Source organism: Sarcophilus harrisii, chromosome 3 (genome assembly GCF_902635505.1).
Source record: "Sarcophilus harrisii chromosome 3, mSarHar1.11, whole genome shotgun sequence".
In the NCBI taxonomy this organism is placed as follows: domain Eukaryota; kingdom Metazoa; phylum Chordata; class Mammalia; order Dasyuromorphia; family Dasyuridae; genus Sarcophilus; species Sarcophilus harrisii.
This window is the reverse complement of record NC_045428.1, coordinates 418554396-418571197: the sequence shown is the minus strand read 5'-3', so window position 1 is coordinate 418571197 and position 16802 is coordinate 418554396. Positions and strand designations below refer to the sequence as shown.

Below are 16802 nucleotides of genomic sequence, written 5' to 3'. Positions count from 1 at the left end.
CCCTTTCAATGGTTTGCCATTTACATAGATAGTGAGCATAGGATGGTCAACTCTTTGACGGCTTCAGTCCAGAATATTCTTGGATTCTGCTGTTGGGAGTTAGAATCTGGGTAAATATCACAAAATTAGGAGTCTGTATCAGCAAACCTGATGCTACTACTTCTCCTGGGTGATAGATCACACATTGTCTACCTGTATTAGTAACTGGGATATTAGCTACACACTCCCCAGTTTCCCACATCAGTGTATGGATGGATACTATTTTGTAAGTACTCTCAGGAGGTGAAATGGTCAAACCTACTGTGCCTGGAGGCAAAGGATCTAAAGGCCGGACAGGGGATTTCACCTCTCCAGGGGATATCTCAGTAGTCCCAGGTGAGTACAATTCTATTCTCCCCAATTGTAATCTCTGTCTCCCTTCAGGTGCTTCTCAGGTGATTGATCTTGTTGGAGTACTGAACTTCTAAAGACTCTCTGAATGTAACATTGGCTGCCATCATGCCCCATTTCCCTGGACCTGGGACCCTAGAGCCAAGCCCCATTTCTTATTTCCCTGAGTCAATCTACATTCTGATGCCCAATGGAAGCCTTTGTTTCATTTTGGATATGGGGTTTTGGGTCTTGTTCTCTTACCCTGTTTTCTTACTCTATCTTTATACCAACATTGAGCTTTCGGATGCCCTACTTTACCACATTGAAAGCATTGACGAGTCTCTCTGGAAGTCCCTTGCCAAAAAGGACCCTGTGTTCCCATGTTTGAATCTTGAGAAGTCTGCATCAAAGCCTGGGTATAAAAAGTATTTGTGTCCACTGTGGCACAGCATCTTATGATCTCTTCTAAAAGAGCATCCTTGTGTAATCCTAATATAATTCTTTTACACACCTCATTAGCATTTTCCTTAGCAAGTTCTCTTAGCATAATTTCTGTTGCTACATTTTCACCAATAGTTTGTATGACAGCTGTCTGCAAACTTTCCACAAAATCAGCAAAGGGTTCATTGAGACTTTGCATGATTTTTGTGAAGGCTTCCCCTCTATCTTGTCTTCCTGGGAGGGTGTCCCATGCTTTGATAGCAGATGCAGCAATTTGTTCATATGCTGCTAGAGTGTAATTAATCTCTGCTAAAGTGTCTGCATAAGGACCTACACCTGTTAGTTGGTCAGAGGTGACTGGTATATTAATTCCAGGTTACCTATTTCATTGGACTTATATTCTACAGAGTTCACTATACTCAGAAACCACAACAAGTTTTGTCCAAGTTGTCCTTGCTATAGATTTCCAATCATTAGGGTTAAAATTTCAAAAGCCAAATTCTCTAATAACATTTTAATATAAAACAATGTAGACCCATAAAGAGTGCAAGCCTTTTTCAGATTTTTGATAATTTCTAGATTAAAAGGAATGTATCTTCTTTTTTCTTGATCTGAAGAGTTAAACTCTTCAATCACAGAATATGTTTGTATTCTCAAGTCAGATGTATCCTGCCCTTCCTCTTGGGCTTTAAGTAGTACGTTTTGTAATGAAGTCATAGGGGATGAACAAGATTGCTGTGGGATTAGTGCTGGTGGTGTCACTGTCCTTCCCACTCCTCCTCCTTCCTCCACCCATGAAGGGGAAATTGAGGGGGAAGGATCATGAGATAAAGAATGCTGTAAGGTCACCCTACAGGGTGTAACTGAGCTGTGAAAGTGAGAATCACCACACTCTTTAAACTTATAAGCTTGGTACTTAAGATGTAACTCCTCATGCCTTTCAGCTGCTTTGGGTACCATCCCTCTCTTCTTCTTTCTCCTCACATTTTCTTGTCTGGCTATTTTCCTTAAAATTTTTCTTTCTTTCTTTTCTTTTTTCTTCTTTTTTTTTTTAGAATTTTTTATGGGCTCCTTTAAAGTCAATTGTATTATGTTATATATATAGAATGTTTCCTTAGAAATTGTATCGGGACCATTATCATCATAATGTTCAATTAGTTGCTCTCCCACTAGTTTCTATTTATCTGGCTCTAATTCTTCTTCCTTAGGGAGCCAAGGGGATGAGTATTCTAATTTTTCTAAGACTCCACCAATCTGCTCCCAAGTTACAAGCAAACCTTGCTTTTTTATTAACCTAATTATGCTTTCTACATACGTCCCTTGGGGTGGGGGTGGGGAGACTCTTTTCTTAGTATTTGCCCCATTTCAACTAAAAAAGGAAAGGAGACTATTTTTTTTTGTTTTTTGTTTTGTGTTTTTTTTAAATCTCTCCCGCGGTTTTTCCTTTTTGCTTTGATTTTTCTTTTCTAACATGATTTATAAAGCAATATGAGTTTAAAATAAATAAATAAATGAAAAGAAAGTCTCCACAGTAGAGTCACTCTTTTGTGTTAAAGTAATGCTGCTCTGAGAAACAACTGATTTGTTGTTTGTGTGGGGTTATTTTCCCTACACAATAACATTATATAGAGATAATCTAATGAAAATTTTGTGGTTATAAAATATATGTTCTGGAAAAATTTTTGAAACTACTGTCTACTATAAATTAAGAGTTGGGAAACAAGGCAGGAAAAAAGAATTAGAAACAGGTTTTTTAGAGTGGGAAAACATAATAGAATTAAGTTGTCCTATTTTTCATTTTACAGATGAATAAACTGAGCATAAGGAGGTCAAATGATTTCTCTGTGAATACACAAATGTAAGCTGTAAAAGGCATGATTGATGAAAAGAAATGCTGCATTTCATAGTGTGGCCTGAGAAAACACAAGTGTTAGATATAACAGGCATAATTGATGCGGAAAAAAGACTTCATTTCTTAGCATGCCTAGGGCACAGGATGATTGTGTGATGAGAACAATACTACTGCTACCAGCACCACTAGTATCACCACCACCACCACTACTACCACTCCCACTCCCACTAGTACTACTACTACTACTACTACTATTATACTACTACTACTACTACTACTACTACCACCACCACTATTACTACTACCGCTACCAGTACTACCACTACTACCACTACTACCACTACTACTACTACTACTACTACTACTACCACCACCACCACTACTACTACTACTACCACTACTACTACTACTACACTACTACCACCATTATTACTATTACCAGTACCACTACTACAACTACTACTCCTACATTACTACCACTACTATTGGTAGTACTACTACTACTACCACTGCTACTGCTACTGCTACTACTACCACCACTACTATTACTACTACTACCACTACCATTACCACTATTACTACCACTACCACTACTACTAGTAGTATTGCTAATAATAATAATGATAATAATAAAATAGCTAAAGAATACAATATTCTCAATCCTTGAACTATTAAGGAGATAATCTTTTAATCAGAATTCAGATAAAGGAAAGATAATTACTTCTCAAAAGTCAACCAAAAATGTATTCATCCATTTTCATCAGAGCAACACTTTTTATTTGAGGAATTTGTCATAATAGGAGAGATCTGTAGCATACCATCTGTGTTTTAGTACTATCCATTTTTTTTTTTGATGTAAGCATGATAATTATGTTTTCCAACCTCCTCTCCATTTTTGTTAATTTTATTTGTAGAGGCAGGTTACATTACTTACAGCCTGGTTTTGTTGTAATTAGAAGACTTTTGAAACCTTGGAATTCGGATGCCATAATTTTGACATTTTCCATGTCACTAACTAGCTGTGTGACATTAGCCTCTCAACATTTATAATAAGTGGGGATTGTATTCTTTAATGTTCCATTCAGATCTAAGATTTTTATAGTTCTAACTAGGTCAAAGGAGACTGAACAGGCTTCTCTGGTTGGTTTGTATTGGCTTTTTTGCTTTGAAATAAAAAAATTTCCCTTGGAAGATGGACACATTAGACTGAGTCAGAAGAGCTTTTATAGAGACACAAGAAAATAAATCTGCATTCTTGAGCAGTATTTTTTGCAAATACATCTCTTTAATCCTCCCTTCCATATTAGTTGGACCTAAATTAAAAAATCTAATTCTAATTTTAGAAAAAAAAGTGATTCATCTTTAAATCATTATTATTCTCTGAGAAAGAGAATTTTTAAAACATATTCTTTCCTTCCTCTTTTATTATAATGATCCAGGTAAAAGTTGAGCAAATATAATAAAAGCAAACAGAGTAGGCACTGAGTACACAAAATATGCTCAAACACATATACACCCTCAAGAGTCATTTAAACATGCCCTCAGAGGGGAAGCCTCTCACTTCTGAAGAGTAGATCCAGGGATTCTAAATGAATATCTATGTGGTTTTAAAAGTGCCAGTAGATTTCAAAGCACCTATCTGGATGTGATTAGTATACAGAGGAGTTTATATATAAAGTTTCCAAAGTATGTCACAATAATGACATAGTTTATTGTTGAAGTCTTATTTTCAAAAGAATCAACCAAGAACTGAGCTTTTATAAACATATGAAGGGTAATTACCAGCCATGGTACATAGGCAGTCACAGACTTGGAAAAAAACCTCAGAGTGACTGATTTTGCAAGCTAACAGTTCTTAATCAGTTCAATATATAGTTAGTTCAATAATCAGATCATTATAATTATCAATGTGATAAATATTGTATCACATTCATCTATCTAAAATTATCAGGGACACTGGAATCTAGAAATTACTGAATGAATTTTTATTTATCACAATAATAAATACACAAGGACTCATACATGACTTTGGCCATTCACAATAGCAATTATGGAAGTACAAAACCCCAATAGGAAACGTTTGAGTGTAACCCATACTTGAATAAGAATTTTATTATATATGTTATATGACAAATGGTCATTTAGTATTTTCTTGAAACTTGCTAAGGGGTCTCTATTCTAGCAAAAACAGTCTATTGCAGTTTTAGATAGATTTAATTACCAGTATCATTTTTTTTTAAATTCTACCCTACCATCCAGATATCCCTTTAAATATTTGAAGATGGTTATTATCTCTCGCCTATCACTACTTCCTTTGATAAAATATCACATTCTTCTTCACTCTCATGATTGCCCTCCTGGAGCAATTTATCATGCCCTTTCCTCAATCATGATAATCATAAGTGAACACAATAGATGTTTTAGGTATTGTCCTTCCAAAATACATTGTTGATTCATATTGACCATTAAAATCTCCAGGTTTTTTTTTCCAAATGTCTAACCATAGTTCCCCTATCTTTTGTACTTCAAAACTAACACAAAAATAAGTTACACTGGTATCTTTTAAATTTCATGCTATGAGATTTAATTCATATACTTTAATCCAATATGCTAGTCAACCATTCTAGTTCAATGTCTTTCACAAAAGCAATGTGTATATCATCCATGTGCCTTTATCCAAATCATGGATAAAAATGTTTAAAAGCAGAGTCAGGACACAGACAAGATGGCAGAGTAGAGGAAATGTTATGTTCAAGCTCTCCCAAAATTCCTCTTCAAAGGTATTTAAAATAAAGCCTCAAACGGAATTGCAACTTTTTTCCCAAGCAAGAGAATTTAGAAAGAAAAGTCTAGAACATTAGGGTAGGAGAGAACTCTTGAGTTGTGGGCTTTGGAGATGGCAGCAACAGCAGCAGCAGTAGCTCAGTGAGAGACAATAAAAAGACTGGATATCCAATTAGAAAGAGTTTAAAGGGGATCCCTTGTTTGCACTGGGTGTAGGACTCTGTGCTGTTGGACAATTCTATTGCCCATATCTACTTATGGCTCTAGTTCCAGCATGGAAAGGAGGTCACAAAGGAGGAAGGGCCCTAAAGAGAAATAATACCTGTGGCAGTAAAGCCTCAGGAACTCTTCCTGGGTAGGGACCAGAGCACAGACCAAAAGAGCAGCAAAGACATCTCTCCCTGGATCACTTTAGAAGCACTAAAGAGAGAAGTATTTATGAAAGGATCAATTTTAACATAAAGTTCAAAGCCAAAAAATAAGCTGGAGAAAATGAGCAAAAAGCAAGAAAAAAGAGCCTTATTTAAAAAAAAAAACTACTAACAAAGCCTCAGAGAAAAAAAATACAAATTGAACAAAAGCCCAACAAAAATTCCTATAAGAGCTAAAATTTATTTTTAGAGTTAAATAAGAATGATAGAGGAAAATTGGGAGAAGAAATGAGAGTGATGCAAAAAAAAATTATAAAAGACTAATAATGGGACAGCTAAGTAATACACTAGTTAAAGTAATCATTGTGGAGTCAAGAGTACCTGAGCTCAAATCTAGCCTCAGACACTCACTAGTTGTGTAACCCTGACAAGTAACGCAACCTCAATTGCCTTCCCCAACAAGACAATTACCAAGTTGGTAAAAGATGTACAAAAAAGTAAAGAAAATAACTTTTTAAAAATTACCAAATGGTAAAAGAAGTATAAAAGCTCACTAAAAAAAATTCCTTAAAAATTAGAATTAAGAAGTGAAAGTTAATGAGTCCTTAAAACATCAAGAAGTAATAAAACAGAGGAGGAGAAAGAGGAAAGAAAAGGAAGAGGGCCTCACCTGAATGGAGTTCTGGGGATGAAGCCAAAATAACTGAGTAAAGTCAGGAAGCTGCTCAAGCGTTCCCAGTTTCCCTAGAAAGCCCCATGAAACCAAGCCTCTGACCAGAATCTGATGGAATGAAACTCCTCTCCAATTCAAGACAGACTGAAAAAACTTCAAGAAAGATCAGTCTCGTTGGGATGAAAAGAATGTTCAGCCCAGGTCAAGTAGACGCTGGGAAAGTCAGATAGAGGGGCTTAATCACAACAAATCAGCAAGTAAGACTATTAGTCCTGGCTCACTAGAGGAACAAATTAGTGGGACAGTGTCCAGTCCTAGCTTAGAAAGCAAACTCTGGAAAATCAGGCTGTTTCCTGAATGGAGAAGAAAAAGCTATAAACAAAAGAACCCCTGTGCTCAAAGCCAAGGCTCAGAGATGCACAGAAAGCTTGGGACAGTACCATCTTTACCCCAGGAGCAGAGGTCCACCTTAAAAAGAAAAGAAAAGAAAAGAAAAAAAATGAATTACCACATAAAAAGGAAAGGAAATGAGCAAGAAATAGAAAAGAACTTTGAGGATAGAAAGCTACTATGCTGACAGGGTAGACCAAAACACAAACTCAGAGAGGACATAATGTCCACAGAAGAAATATCAAAGAGTGATATAAATTGGTCTTAAGCCCAAAGAGACTTTTGGGAAATGTTCATAAAAGACTTCAAAAGGCAAATAAGATTGGTGGTACAAAAAATGAGAAAAGAAATGAGAAGTATGCATGAGAGAGTCGACAGTTTGGAAAAGGAAGAAAAAAATTGTCTGAAGAAAACAACTACTTAAACAGTAGAATAAACCAAATGGAAAAAAAGATACAAAAGATAACTGAAGAAAATCACACATTGAAAACTAGAACAGGGCAAATGGAAGCTAATGACTTTGTGAGACAGCAAGAATCAGTCAAACAAACTAAAAAGAATGAAAAAAATAGAAAAAAATGTGAAATACTTCATTAACAAAACAGTTAACTTGGAAAATCGATCCAAAAGAGACAACTTAAAAATCGTTGGCCTACCTGAAGGCCATGACATAAAAAAGCCTGGGTTGCATTCTACAAGAGGTCATTAAGAAAAAGTGCCCCAATATTCTAGAAACAGAGGGGGAAATATTCATTGAAAGAACCCCTCAGGCATTTCTGGAAAGGGATTCCACAAGGAAAACCCCAAGGAACACTGTTGCAAAAGTCCAGAACTATAATCTGAAGGAAAAAATATGTTGGCTGCCAGACAAAAACAATTCAAATAAATATCAAGGAGCAACCATCAGGATTAGGCAGGATCTGGTAGCTTCTATAATAAAGGATCAGAGGGCCTGGTTTACCATATTCCAGAAAGCAAAGGACCTGGGATTACAACCAAGAATTTACTACCCAGTGAGATTTAGCATCATTTTTTAGGGAAGGAGATGGAGTTACAATGAAGTAAGAGACTTTCAATCATTTCCATTGAAAAAACCTGAACTAAACAGAAAATTTAATCTACAAACATAGGTATTCAAGAGAACCATGAAAAGGCAAACAGGAGAAATTATATAGATAGGTTAAATTGTTTGCATCACTAAATGGGAAAACAATATTTATAACTCTTGAGAACTGTGTCTGATACAAGGGCAGACAAAGGAGGAGGGGAAATTCATGGACTGAGGGTGTAGTTGTGAAGAGACTCTGATGTGATGACATCAACGAAAAAGACATTAAAGGGTGGAAAAAAGGCCTGTATTGAAAAAAGAGGAAAAGGAAGGTATAATGGAACAATTAATTCACACCAAGAGACTCAAAAAACCTATTACAATTCAGGGGGAAAAGGGAGGGGTATGAACATTGTCTGAAACTTAATTTCATCAGTTTTGGCTCTAAGAGGAAATAATGTAATCATTCTTTTGGGGATAGAAATTCACTTAATGCTATAAAGAAGTAGGAGGGAAAAGAGGAAAAGAAAAGGGAGGGCAGGATAGAAAGGAGGGCAGAAACACTAGAGAAAAAGGTAAGAGAAGGGGGGAAGGGCTGATAGAAGATAAAGTAGTAGGTGAGGTAGGTAAAAAATACTAGTAAGAGAAGGGTGAGGGGTGATAGGAAATAAGAGTGGGGTGGATAAAATAAATATACAACTGAGAAGAGAGTGGAAAGAGAGAACAAAAGTATACGAAGAAAATAGAATGGAGGGAAATACAGAACTGGTAATTATAACAACACAAATGGGCTCAACTCTCCCATAAAATGGAAGTAAATAGCAGAGTGGATAGAAAAAACAGAATCCTACAATATGCTATTTACAAAAAAAAAACAAAAAAAAAACACATCCGACTTAGAGAGACACATAGAGAGTATAGGTAAAAGACTAGAACATAATTTATTATACTTCAGTTGAAGTTTAAAAAAAAAAGCAGGAGTACCCATTCTGATCTCAGATAAAGCAAAAGTAAAAATAAATTTTATTAAAAGAGATATGGAGGGAAAGTACTTCTTGATAAAGGGTACAGTAAATAATGAAGTAATAGCAACACTAAATGTGTAGGCACCAAGTGGTAGATCAGGCAAATTCCTAAAGAAGATTTTAATTGAGTTATAGGAAGAAATAGCAAAACTATTCTAGTGGGGGCCCTCAACCTTCCCCTCTCAAAATCACACAAAATCACAAATTCACAAATCCCAACACAAAATCACACACAAAATTAAATAAGAAAGAAACTAGGCAGGTTAATAGGATCCTAGAAAATCTAGATATGATAATCCTCTGGAGAAAATTGAACAGGGACAGAAAGAAATACATTTTTTTTCTTGGCAACACATGGCACCTGCACAAAAATTGATCATATATTAGAGCATAACAACCTCACAGTCAAATGCAAAAAAAAACAGAAATAGTAAATGTTTCCTTTTGAAACTACAATGCAATAAAATTTATATTCAATGCTGAGGGAAAAGCTCAGGGAAAGATAAGCTAAAATACAATGGGAAATTAAATAATCTAATTCTAACGAATGAGTGGGCCAAACCATAAATCTCAGAAACAGTCCATAATTTCATTCAAAAAAAATGATATAATGATACAACTTATCTAATCTAATCTAATGGGATGCATCCAAAGCTGTTCTTAGGGAAGTTTTTTCTCTAAATAGCTACATAAATAGAGAAAGAGGAGATCAATGAATTAGGCATTTAACAAAAAAGCTAGAAAAAGAACAAATTAATCATCCATTTAAATACCAAATTAAAAATTTTGAAACTCAAAAGAGAAATTAATAAAACAGAGACAAAGAAAACTATTGAAATAATGAACAAAACTAATAAAATAGATAAAGCTTTGGTTAATTTGATCAGAAAAGGGAAAGAAAAAAACCAAATCACCAGCATCAAAAATGAAAGGAATGAAGTCACCACCCATGAAAAAAAAAACCCACTAATTATCAGGAGCTATTTTCCCCAAATCTATGGCAGCAAACCTGACAATTTAATTGAAATGGATGAATATTTACAAAAATATAAATTTCCCAGGTTAACAGAAGAGGAAATAAAAAGAAATTGAATGTCATTATTCATAATTAATGAACTCCCTAAGAAAACAATCTCCAGGGCCAGATAGATTCACAAGTGATTTCTACGAAACATTTAAAGAACAATTAATTTCAAGATTATGTAAACAGTTTGCAAAAATAGGTAAAGAAGGAAATAATAAAACAAGTCAAAAGAATAAAGAAAGTGAAATAATTTATCAAACAATTGACCTGGAAAACAGATCAATGAGAGGTTAAGAATTATTGGACTATCTAAAAGCTATGATCAGAAAGGAGACTAAATATCATATTTCAAAAAAGATAAAAGAAAAATGCTTCCAATATCTTAGAATCAGAAGGGAAGATAGAAATTGAAAGAATCCACTAATCATTTCCAAAAGAGACCTCAAAACAACAACTTTCAAGTTTATAATTATCAAATTCCATAGCTTCCCCATCATGGAAAGAATACTAAAAGCAGCCAAAATAATTTTTAAAATAGTATTCAAATATGATATTATAGTCAGGATCACACAAGATTTATCAGCTACCACATTAAAGAAGCAAGGTGCTTGGAACATATTTGAGAAGGCAAAAAAGCTAAATTACAACCAAAAATAATTTGTACAAAACTGAGCATAATCCTGTAGTGGGAAAATTATATATCTAATGAAATAGAGAATTACCAATCATTCTGATGAAAAGACTAGAATTAAATAGACAATCTGACTTTCAAATATAAGATAGAAAAGAAGCACAAAAAGGTAAACATAAGAGAAATACAAAGGGGCTTCATAAATTCAAATGGTTTATATTCCTTAGATAGTAAGATGATATCTGTAATTATTGAGAAACTTTATCCTTATTAGAACAGCTAAGAGTGTACATGGAAAGAAGATGTTAGTTTGAGTAGATCATGTGGGGATGATATGGAGGAAAAAAAGGGATGGATAAGAAAATGGGATGCACTAGAAGGAAGGAAAAAGAAGAAAGGGGGGATATCTCACATTAAAGAGGCATGTAAGGAATAGCATTTATGAAAGAAGGAGGAACTGGAATGGGCAATGTTTGAACCCCACTCTCATCTGAACAATTAAAGATGGAAAAAATATGTATACATATATATATGTACACACACACACACACACACACTAAATTAAGTGTTTAAAAATCTGTCTTTCCCAACAGGGAAGTAAGAGACAAATGGAACAAGAGAAATGAGGGGGTGTCTGATAAGAGGAAAGATAGATTAAAGGATACAGTAGTTAGAAACAAAACAAAATTTTCAAGAGAGACAAGACTGAGAGAAAGATGAAGAAACAGGAAAAAATAGAATAGGGGGAAATATGTAGTAATCATAGTTACGAGTGTTAATGGGACAAACCCATAAAATGGAAGTGGAAATTAACCATAAATTAATAAGAAGTAAAGAAGAATATAATTTTTCAAAAATTAGATATAAAGAGAAAATTTAATAGGAATAGAAAGGAACATAACTTTTTTCTCAGCTGTACATGGCATCTTCACAAAAATTGACCATATATTAGGCCAAAAAAACCATATGATCAAATGCAAAAAAATAGGAATAGTAAATGCACCCTTTTTGAACCAGAAGCAATAAAATTTCATTCATTAAAGAGTCTTAGAGAATAGATTTAAAATTAATTTAACTGAATAAACTAATCCTATTGAATATGTGGGTCAAAGAACAAATTATAGAAACAATAAATAATTTCATTAAATACAATGACCATGAGGCAATACATCAAAATTTGTGGGATGCACCCAAAGCAGCACTTAAGGAAAATTTAGATCACTGTATGAGTATATCAATAAAAAGAGAAAGAGCAGATTAGTGAATTGGATATGTAATTTAGAAAAACTAGAAAAAGAACAAATTTTAAATCCCCAAATAAGCAAAAAAAATCAAAGAAAAAATTTAATAAAATTTTAAAAATGTAAAAAATTGAACTAATAAAACCAGAACATAGTTTTTTTTTGGGGGGGGGAGTGCGGTACAATAAAATAGATTAAAACACTGGATAATTTTATTTTAAAAAAAAAAGAAAACCAAATTATCAGTATCAAAAATGCAAAGAATTGTTGCACCAGTTTTGAAAATCAAATTAAAGCACTTTTAGGATCCATTTATCAAATTATATGCCAGTAAAATTTACAATCTAAATGAAATATATATTTACCAAAAACCCTAAAAATTGCTTATATTAGCAGAAGAAATAGAATATTTAAATAACCCTATCTTAGGAAAAGTATTTGAGTGAGTCATAAATGAGCTCTTTAAGAAAAAAACAATCCCAACACCAGATGGATTTATAAGTAAATCCTATCAAACATTTAAAGAACAATTCATTCTAATATTATACAAACTATTTGAAAAACATAAGTAAAGAAGGAGTCCTATTAAATTCCTTATATAAGATAAATAGGGTTTTGATAACTGAACCAGGCAATGCAAAATTTGAGAAAAATATAGGTCATTTTTAATGAATATTGATGCAAAAAATTAAATTTTTTTAGCTAGCAAAGAGATTTCAATAATTTGTCACAAAAATCATACACTATGACCAGATGGGATTTATATCAAAATTATGAAATTCAAAATTAGAAAAACTGGGAAATAAGTATTAGATTAATCACAAAACAAAAACCACATGATTATATCAATATATGTGAAGAAAGCTTTTTTTTTAAAAAAAAATATGATATCCATTCCTATTTTTAAAAAATCTAGAAACCATCGAAGTTCATGGAACTATTTTTTAAAAAGATAAATAATGTCTATCTAAAACCAAGAGCAAACATTAGCTAAAATGAGGATTAGCTAGAAGCCTTCCAAATGAGATCAGGGATAAAGCAAAAATATTCATCCTCACTTCTATTATTCAATATAGTACTAGAAATGTTAGCTATAGTGATAAAACCAGAAACAAGGAAGTTGAAGGAATAAGAATCAATGACAGAAAAACAAAAATCATTCTTTGCAGATGATATTATGGTATACTTAAATAACCCTAGATAATAAACAAAAAACTAGTCAAAACAATTAACAAGAGTTGCAAGATATAAAGCTCACAGAAATCATCAACAATTCTATATATAAGTATACAAACATATTGAAATTAGCAATATAAATTCATAATATAAATCTTAATCTTAAGACAGAGATAAGAAAGCATTCCACAAATAGGATACAAACATATTATACCTTATCATATAACTGTAGATCTATCTAAGAAACAGTGTGACTTATTGAAAAAACTCCTAGATTTGGCGTCAGGAACAATATAGGTTCAAATCCTAGTTCTGGAACTTACTAACAAGACACTTGACCTCTGAATTTCAGCTTTTTCATTAAGCAAGAAAGGGTAATAGCTGCATTATCTATTTAATAGACTTGTTAGTATAGAGAAGCCTTTAAAATTTTTAAAGTTCCATATAAATCTCAGCTATTATTATTATAAGGCTATGAAGTTCCCAGCTATAGACTATGAAGATAGAGATTAAAGGAGAGGAGATAAAAGGGAAAGGTGAGGGAGAGAGAGAGATGGAGAAAGAAGGGAGGAGGAGAAGAAAAGAGACTCAAAAAGAATGAGAGAGGGAACAGAGAGACAGAAACAGATAGAGGCAAAGAAAGAAGAAAGAAGCAAAAGAGAAAGAATGCAAAACGGAGAGATAGAGAGAGGGAGTCTGTGTCCTGTCTGAATTTCCTTTTACTCCCTAGAACACTGACAAGGTAATGCTCTACTCTAGAGGAAATAAGTGATGGTGGAAAAGAAAGCTATAAGGGAAAAGACAAAGAGCGTATAGGTTCTTAAGACTTTCTCATTACTTTCAGTCCATTTCTACATAGTGTTTATACCTTGAAAGAAGTATACCACAAAATGAACAACTCCAAGTTTTGTTTAAGGAAGTCCAAACCTGTAAACGTCAGAAAGTCTCAAAATATCACGATTCTTTGCTAACCCACTTTTCTGATACCTATTGTTCTATCAATAGCCAAGTAAATAGGATACACGTGATACATAGACACTCTCAAGGTCTCTCTGAAGAACTTTGATATCCATTGTGAGGATCATCCAGCATGGCATCCTCACATCAAAGGGCTGCCCCACACAAGCAAAGCAGAATTGCAGAAGCTTGAAAGATAAGATTGTGGATGAACAAATGTAGAAACATCTCCTTCCCAAATGGCCATATGGAATATTTGAGCCCAATTTGTGATAAAGCTTTCTGAGCTCAAATTGATATGATCAGCTACAGCTAGACATATTATGCAGTGACTGATATTATGATATCATTTTGATCCTCTTCAAGCATGAAGGACAAAAAACAGCCAAGAAGAAGAGGAATAGTTTATGGTTTATCTCTCCCTTCCCCTTTTCAATTCCCCCAATTGAAATAGCAATTTCAAATGGCTATAAAGAAATGGAAATGGAGGTAGAACCAAGAAGGTGGAGTAAAGGCAGTAATTTGCCCAAGCTCTCCCCTAAAACCACTCCAAATTGCTTTAAATAATGATTCTAAACATTTAGAGCAAGAAAATACCAACAATGATAGAGTAGAACATTTTCCAGACAAAGGCAACTTAGAAGATCAGTAGAAAAAAATCTGTGATACCAGAGTGGGAGTCCAGCATGTAGTGCTGGTGCAAGGCCCACTGGTGCAATTCCAGCCCCAGTTCCAGCCTGACCTTTGAATCAGCAGCTTTACTTGTGGCTTCCAAACCTCTCAGCTTAGAGACACCAAAGAGGACTTGGAAGGTCAGCAGAAAAAGTCTGTGGAAACCCAATGTACAATCTCAGCACAGCCCATGCCAGCAGGTGGAACCTCTGAATCAGCAGTAGTGCTAGAGGCTTCTGGACCTCCCTGTGGAGGGTCAGTGGAGAGGGTCTGTGGCAATAGGGTGGAAGTCCTGTGTATAGTCCCATGCAGACCACGCCAGTGCAACCCCCTGCCTCAACTCCTGGCCCAAGCGTCAGTAAAGCAGAGCTCTGCTGATTTAGCACACTAGATCTTACAGGTACAATGGGGCAGGGACATACCAACAGCTCCAGGGCAGAAAAGAATATTTATGGTCAGGTTCCTAGAAGGCTCTCTGAAAATAGCTGCACAAAATCCCTGAAATCTGGGAAAGTACACTCTCAACCTGGAAACAGCCTTGCTTTAAGAAAGAGTTAACAGCTGAATAATAAGCTAGGAAAATGAACAGACCCAAAAAAGTTTTTGACCTTAGAAAGTTATTATGGTGACAAGGAAGATCAAAACACACACGTATAGAAGATGATAACAAAGTCAAAGCTCCTACATCCAAAGCTCCCAAGAAAAATAAGAATTGGGCACAGAGCATAGAAGAGCTCATAGGGGGTTTTGAAAATAAGTAAAAGAGATAGAGGCAAAATTGGTAAAAGAATTGAGAGAGATGCAAAAGGAAATGCAAAAAGCTATTGAGGAGAAGAATGTCTTTTTTAAAAATTGGCCAACTGGGAAAGGAGGTAAAAAGCTCACTGAGGAAAATAATTCCTTACAAAGTAGAACTTAGAAGTTATGGCATATGAATGTTATGGAATATTATTTTTCTATAAGAAATGATTAGCATGATAATATCAGAAAGTCCTAGAAAAAAATTACTTGAATTGATGCTAAGTGAAATGACTATAACCAAGAGAACATTGTACACACCAACAAGAAGATTATGTGATAATCAACTCTGATGGATATGGCTTTTTTCAATAATGAGATAATTCAAGCCAATTCCAATGGACTTATGATGGAGAGAGCCATCTGCATCCAGAAAGAGGACTATGGGGATTGTATATGTTTCAATATAATCCCTAACATAGTATTTTTCATAATTTTTGTTGTTTTCTTGCTTTTTTTCCTTCTCATAGTTTTCTTTTTTGATCTGACTTTTCTTGTGCAGCATTATAAATGTAAAAATATGTATAGAATAATTGCACATATTTAACTATGGGAGAAGGTGGAGGGAGGGGAGGGAGAAAATTTGGAACACAATGTTTGGCAAGGCAGAATGTTTGCATGTATTTTGAAAGTAGAAAGCTATTGCTTAAAAAGACTATCAAAAGTATTTCTGAAGTAATCAAATAAATAATATAAGAAATAAAAAGTAGAATTGAGCAAGTGGAAGCTTGCTAATGATTTTATGAGAAATAAAGATACAATAAAGCAAAATGAAAAAAGGGAAAAATGTGAAATATCTTATTGGAAAAACAACTGACATGGAAAATAGATCTGGGAGAAATAATTTTAAAATTATTGGTCTACCTGCAAGTCAAAAAAGAGGTTGGACATTATCTTTCAAGAAATTATCAAGGAAAACTGCCCTGATATTTTAGAACCAGAGAGTAAAATCAAAATTGAGATTCCACGAGTAATCCCCACATGAAAACTCTCAGGAATATTATAGTCAAATTCTGGAATTCCCAGGTCAAGGAGAAAATATTGCAAGCATCCAGAAACAATTCAAGTATTGTGGAGCCACAGTCAGGTTAACACAAGATTACACCCAACAATCACATACCCAGAAAAACTTAATGTAATCCTTCAGAGGAGTAGTTGATTATTCAATGAAACAGAGGATTTTCATATATTTGTGATGAAAAGACCAGAGCTGAATGGAAAACTTGATTTTCAAATGTAGGACTCTGGAGAAGCATAAGGAAGTAATCAGAAAAGTGATATAAGGGACTTAAAAAGGTTTTTCTGTCTGCATTCCTACATAGGAGAATGATACTTGTAACTCATTAA

At 34.2% G+C, this 16802-nt stretch overlaps 1 pseudogene; it reads left to right on the top strand.

The window, feature by feature from the left end:
• Positions 1-15048, top strand: part of LOC111719751 — a 58923-nt pseudogene extending 43875 nt beyond the window's left edge.
• Positions 15049-16802: the final 1754 nt, after the last annotated feature.